Raw genomic sequence first — 6,387 nt, 5'->3', positions numbered from 1 at the left:
TTCAGCCTCTGTCTCAGAACAGAGGGATCGCGGATCGTTCTCCACTGATGTTCTGGCCACTTTAACTCTGTTTCTGTTGGTGCTGCTCAACCCTGCAGCATCCCGGGCTGTGCTCCCCACACCCGGCGTCCCAGCCCTCACTTCCAGGGCCGGCGTGTCTCTGTCCTTTGTGTTTCCAACCCTGCCATCCGCCAGTCGCCAGCCACCCCGTGCGGTCTCCCGGAGCTCCCCGTCTCAGTTTGGTGTCTCACGGGTGCTGACCGTGAGTCCGCCTGCTCCCCCGTGCAGGTGGCCCTCCAGCCGCCAGCCGCCAGCCACCCCGCACACGCTCCCGGAGCTCCCGGCCTCAGCCTCAATCCAGTGAGCACACCGGCGCTCCGGAGCTCCGTGAGATGCTTGGTGGCGCACTCTCCCGGCTCACGGACTCAGTCTGTTGTTTCCAGAGTGTGGGTCCGCGGTCCGCCCGCTCCCTGGTGCAGGTGGCCCACCAGCCGCCCTGCACACGCGCTCCTGGAGCTCGCGTTCTAAGTCTGCTGTCTCGCGGGTGCCGTCCACGAGTCCGCCTGCTCCCCCGTGGAGGTGGCCCACCAACCGCCAGCCATCCCACATGCACTCCCGGAGCGCCCGTTCTCAGTCTGCTGTCTCAAGCGTGCGGGTCCGTGGTCTGTCTGCTCCCCCGTGCAGGTGGCTACCGCTTCCCGGCGCCCTGACACGGCAGCTCCCTCCCCCTTCTGTTTAGCTTCCAATATCTGTGCGCGGTTTCACGGCTCCCCGCTTCGTACCTCGATACTCAGCGCTGGAGATGTTCATTTGTAGAGATCCAGATGTATCTTCCTGCATCTCAGGCTGATTCTGTGGATGTTCCTGCTGGTCTGGTACCTATCCAGCTCAACTCAGGGGACTGGCTGAAAAAGGGGTCCCCTACTCCTCCGCCATCTTAACCAGAAGTATTCAATCTTAAATTCAAACTCAAAGTATAGGGGCACCTGACGAGCCCAGTCAGAACGGTGTGTGGTTCTTGATCTCTGGGAGGTGAATTCAAGCTCCATGTCCAGTGTAGAGATTACTTAAATAAGTAAAAATGAAAAGAAAAACCCCAAGTATGATCTGTAGTCTTTCCCTTGGGATTCTTCATTCTCCAACTCAAACAACCAAGCTCTTATACCTAAACAGAGAAAGCCAAGGGTCATTAAAGCACTAGATTTTCACTGTAGACAAAACAATGAATAGTGACGCCAAAGGAGTTGGCTCTTCTGGGGTGCTGGCTTTCTTGTTGGTTTGAATTGCATATTGTGTAACTGCATTAACTTAAGCAACATATTCGCTAAGTGCCACGGGCTTTGCAAAGATTTCAAGAGTGCTAAGAAACAAATGACCATTGTTATTTATGTATTATGGATGAGACGCTGAGGCCCAGAGAGGTTAAGGAACTTGCCCAAACTTACACATCTAGAATTTGCACTCATACAACCTGACCCTCAAGGCCAAACCCTTGACCTCTCTGGCAGAGAGCTGATTAAAATCTTAACTCCATGGCCCATGCCTCATCTCTGTGTTTGTATGTGGATTACATGAGAAACCATGAAAGCCCCTCACCTAATACTTAGCACAGAGTAGTAGTTCATTTAATCACGTCTAAACACATCCTAAAGGTTTAGATGTGGAAGCCCTGCTTTCCCTTTAAATTCCCCTAGTGACAATTTCAAAGTCTGTACCTTTAGTCCCCACAGAATTAACTTTTTCTAACTATGACTAGGGTAAGCTGATGACATTGCCTAAAAGGTCCCAAGGAGATAAAACCTATGCAATTCAGGTAAAACACACACACATACACACACACACAAAAACCAAAAAACCACCCAACCCTGCAGCTGCCAGCCCCAGCTGCTCTCCTTCTGTACACATTTCCCTTCAGTACTCAGTAGAATAATCCGTCTGAAGCTAGCCATATAAAACGTAAACCCATAGAGTGTGCTGCCAAGGAAACAATGCCTCCATCACACTGGTTGTGAATAATTAGGACCAGTTTGTGTTAGAAATCTCCTGGTAAGCTAGCATGGCCTATAAAAGTGGTTGATAGAGACTTTGAATCATTCCGCTGCCAATATCATCTGAAAAAGTGCAAAAAAATACACCATTCTTATGCCACGTCTCCAGCGGACTGGAAACCAATTCTGGAAAATCTTAAGGCAGAGTTACATGCTCTACATACTAATAACGATGATAACATAGGCGCTAAGGTGTAAAATTTGGCAAAAACACTGGAGCACTTCTGGTAAAGTATCACCAAATGTCTTTACCCTGACTGATCACCAAAAACTGAACAAGACCCAGGAGAATTTTGAGGGCTCTGGCCATGTTTATGGAAAAATCAAGGTAAACAGGGTTATCTGACGTGCCCAACTTTAAATCTGTCTGATTAGTTCTTTCCACTGGAAAATAATTCACTATCAAAACTTGACATTGAAACTACCAATTCAGTTCTCTTTGGAGGGGACGGGAGCACCAGAAACAACCCAGGGTGAGTTTTACAGACACTCTGTCTTACTCTGTCTTACTCTGGTTTTGTTCTTAATTATTTTCCTACATTTTTCTGAAGCGTATGCCACAGACATTAGATTTTCTTTTTGTGCACCATGTCCTCAACATAAAATGACACCAAATTTCTACTGCAGTTGGGCACATCTCCATTTCTCAAAGCATTTCTTCCTGCAACTCCAAAGAAATAGAAAAAAAAAGTGATGATGATGGAACACAAGTCTTCATTACAGACCTAGTTCTCCATCCACACACTCTGTGTGGGTGAAATTCTCCAGATTAATTTAAAATAAACCCCTGGCTCCATTCTTGCTCAGTTCTTTAGTTTTCAAATTTGCTCAGTTCTTTAGTTTTCAAATTTGCAATCATCCTTTCGGTTGATTAGTAAATTAAAAAGGGAACAGATGTAAATCATTCAACTTTTCAAATAGATTTCTGGGGATACCTGAATGGCTAAGGTGGTTGAACATCTAACTCTCGGTTTTGGCTCAAGTATGAAAACACCGCTGTGGGATCAAGCCCCCTAGCGGGCTCTGTGCTAGGTGTGGAATCTGCTTGAGATTCTCTCTCCTATTCCCTCTGCCCCTCCCCCCTCACTCACACACATACTCTCTCTCTCTTTATCTAAAAATAAATAAATCTAGAAAACAATGAAACAATGAAACAAAGTAGCTTTCTAGAGCAGAAGCTTCAAGTGAATACTAAGAAATATATCTCTATTTTTAAGATTGTATTTCTTTATTTGAGAGAGGGAGTGAGAGAGAGCATGAGAGGGGACAGTGGAGATGATCAGAGGGAGAAGCAGACTCCCCACTGAGCTGGGAGCCAGATGCTGGACTAAATCCCTGGACTCCGGGATCATGACCTGAGCCGAAGGCTGACGCTTAACTAACGGAGCCACCCAGGCACCCTCACTAAGAAAAACTGCTTAAGAGTAAAGTTAATCCATCACTACATTAAGATGTTACAATAAATATTAATCTAAGCTCTAAACACCATGAGTTTAATTCAAATGTTAACTAAAAGACTTCTCCTGCCCCAGAAATACCTTCTTTTCCCATGACTCTACTTTGCTAGTTTCCTAATTTGACACTACCTTAATCTTCCCTCTATTGATATAGACCATCAAAAGGGCCACTGTCTGCAGAAGACCAGCACGAGGAGAAATAGGAAATGCTGGAGAAGGAAGAGATAACTAGAAGCAGAAGAGAAAGAGTTCTCTAGTCCTTTTTCATAAGCAATGTGGAGCTGATTCCTTTGTCTGGCAGAGAGCCTGCCCTTGAGGAATGAGCGAACTCTCCAGTAGTGATCAGTGATGGGAAGAAGATAGCACAGGATGAGCGGGCCCCAGGAACCAAGAGAGCGGCATGCATGGGTGAGCACCCCTGGAAGGCTGTGCAGCCAGGCCGTGACATGAAGACAAGCAAGAGAAGAGAGACTAGACTCCCCACAGATGCCCAACCAGGCTGGTGGGGTGCACCTAGCAGAGGAAGAGGCAGCTCACCAAGACGCATTCCACTTAGCGCCCTAATTACGCCAACCGTCACATAAACGATTCAGGTCAGAATGGTGGCATAGAGAGCCTGGGCCAGGACTCAGGAGGCCTGTGCTCTGGACACAGCTGTTACTGCAATTCTCTGTGAACTTAAGCCCGTTGCTTTACCTCTCTCTGCCTCATTTTCTCTATCTATAAAATGAAAAAAACAAACAAAGAGAGGAGGGGAGGGGAGGGGAGGGGAAGGGAGGGGATGGGAGGAAAGGAAGAAATGAGGAAAACTCTCAGCTCTTTCTAAGATACCCCAACCACACTGGCCGTTGTTCAGCCAACTGTGGAAAAGCATCTACCGGCCACAGACCAGGTCATTGCCATGACAGTCCCAGGGCGTCACAGCAGAGCGCACAGGGGTGGAAGTCCTTTGGACGAGTCAAATGCAGCCAACAGGCAATAGAGAAAATGATGCTCAAGGCCAGGCTGTGTACAACTTTGAACATGTTACTGGCTTGGGGTAGAAAAATTCTGGTTTCTTCTCTGCTAAAGATTTATGAGTAAATATAAACCCTCCGCTCTCCAAGGCTGCCTTATATCTCTTGGGGAATCATGGTTCTCTGCACTATTTTTCCAAAAACGTCTGTGTGTTGCCTACTGTGTATGCAGCACAATTGAAGATGCTGAATGGGGTTTTTAAAGTAAGATACTGGACCATAAACTCCAGATGGTGGGAAAAGCAAACACAGAAGAAATTAAGTGACCAGATGATTGATACAGATGCTGTGTTATTTTTTTTCCCTAATTCTTTGCAGAGAGTCCTACAAAGAGAATGGAAGAGGCGGACCTACTCAATCAAACCACTTCCGTGAAATACATTTGGCTTAGAGGCTTATCTGTCAATCAGAAGGTGCAGATGACTGTGTATGCCCTGTTCCTCACTTCCTATGTCCTGACACTGATTGGGAACATCCTCATTGTCATAATGACTATCTATGACCGCCGGCTCCATACCCCTATGTATTTCTTCCTCAGTACCCTATCTTTTATTGATGTCTGCCACTCCACGGTCACTGTACCCAAGATGTTCAGAGATACGTGGTCAGAAGAGAAGCTCATCTTCTTTGAGGCCTGTGTCACCCAGATGTTCTTCCTGTACCTCTTTGCCTGCACCGAGATCTTTCTCCTCACCATCATGGCCTGCGATTGGTACGTGGCCATTTGCAAACCCCTGTGGTACATGACAGTGATGAACTGGAAAGTATGTGTGCTGCTGGCTATGGCCCTCTGGACGGGGGCACCATCCACTCTGTATCACTGACCTCCCTCCCCATCAAGCTGCCCCACTGTGGTCCTGATGAGATTGACAGCTTCTTCTGGGATGTGCCTCAGGTGATCAAACTGGCCTTCATGGACGCCCACATCATTGAAATCCTCATCATCTCCAACAGTGGGCTGATCTCGGTGGTCTGTTTCATGGTCCCTGTGGTGTCCTATGCAGTCATCCTGGTGAGCCTGAGGCAGCAGGTCTCCGAAGGCAGGCGGAAGGCCTTATCCACCTGTGCAGCACACCTCACCATCGTCACACTCTTCCTGGGACACTGCATCTTCTATTCCCATCCATCCACCAGCCTTCTGAAGGACAAGGTGGTGTCTGTGTTCTTCACCACAGTGACCCCTCTGCAGAACCCCATCATCTCTACTCTCAGGAATGAAGGCATGAAGAATGCCTTGAACAAGTTCATGGGGAGGTTGGAGGGGAAAGGGAAAAAATGACAATGTCTAGGCTCTCAAGAGGCCTGGTGCTCCACATCCAAGAAATGCCTTGCAAAAAATAAGTCTCCTAGGACCTGAGTCAAAGGCAGATGCTTAACAACTGAGCCACCCAAGTGCCCCAGAAAGTTTTGATCAAGATTTAATCTGTCCAAATAGGAGGGAGGAATTAAGATGGGAGAGGAGTAGGGGACCCCTTTTTCAGTTGTACCCTTGAGTCAAGTTGGATAGGTACCAGATCATTCTGAACATCCACGGAATCAGCATGAGATGCAGGAAGATACATCTGATGTCTACAAACGAACATCTCCAGTGCTCAGTATTGAGGCATGAAGCCGGGAGCCATGAAACCGTGCACAGATATTGGAAGATAAAGAGAAGGGGGAGGGAGCCCCTGCGTTAGGGTGCCAGGAGGTGGTAGCCACCTGCACGGGGGAGTGGGCAGACTCATGGACCGGCACCCATGAGAGAGCAGACTGAGACCATGAGCCAGGGAATGCACGTGACCAGACTTCTCATGGAACTCCAGTGTGCTCACTGGAACCAGATTGAGACTGGAAGCTCCAGGATCACGCTGGGGCTCCCGGTGG

General features: G+C 47.9%; 1 pseudogene; it reads left to right on the top strand.

Annotated features, from left to right (window-relative positions):
* The first annotated feature begins 4,856 nt into the window (after nucleotides 1-4,856).
* On the top strand, nucleotides 4,857-5,800 carry LOC117799328 (annotated as a pseudogene).
* Nucleotides 5,801-6,387: the final 587 nt, after the last annotated feature.

The sequence above is a fragment of the Ailuropoda melanoleuca genome, unplaced genomic scaffold (assembly GCF_002007445.2).
Source record: "Ailuropoda melanoleuca isolate Jingjing unplaced genomic scaffold, ASM200744v2 unplaced-scaffold4723, whole genome shotgun sequence".
NCBI lineage: Eukaryota > Metazoa > Chordata > Mammalia > Carnivora > Ursidae > Ailuropoda > Ailuropoda melanoleuca.
This window is presented reverse-complemented; position numbering and strand designations above follow the sequence as displayed.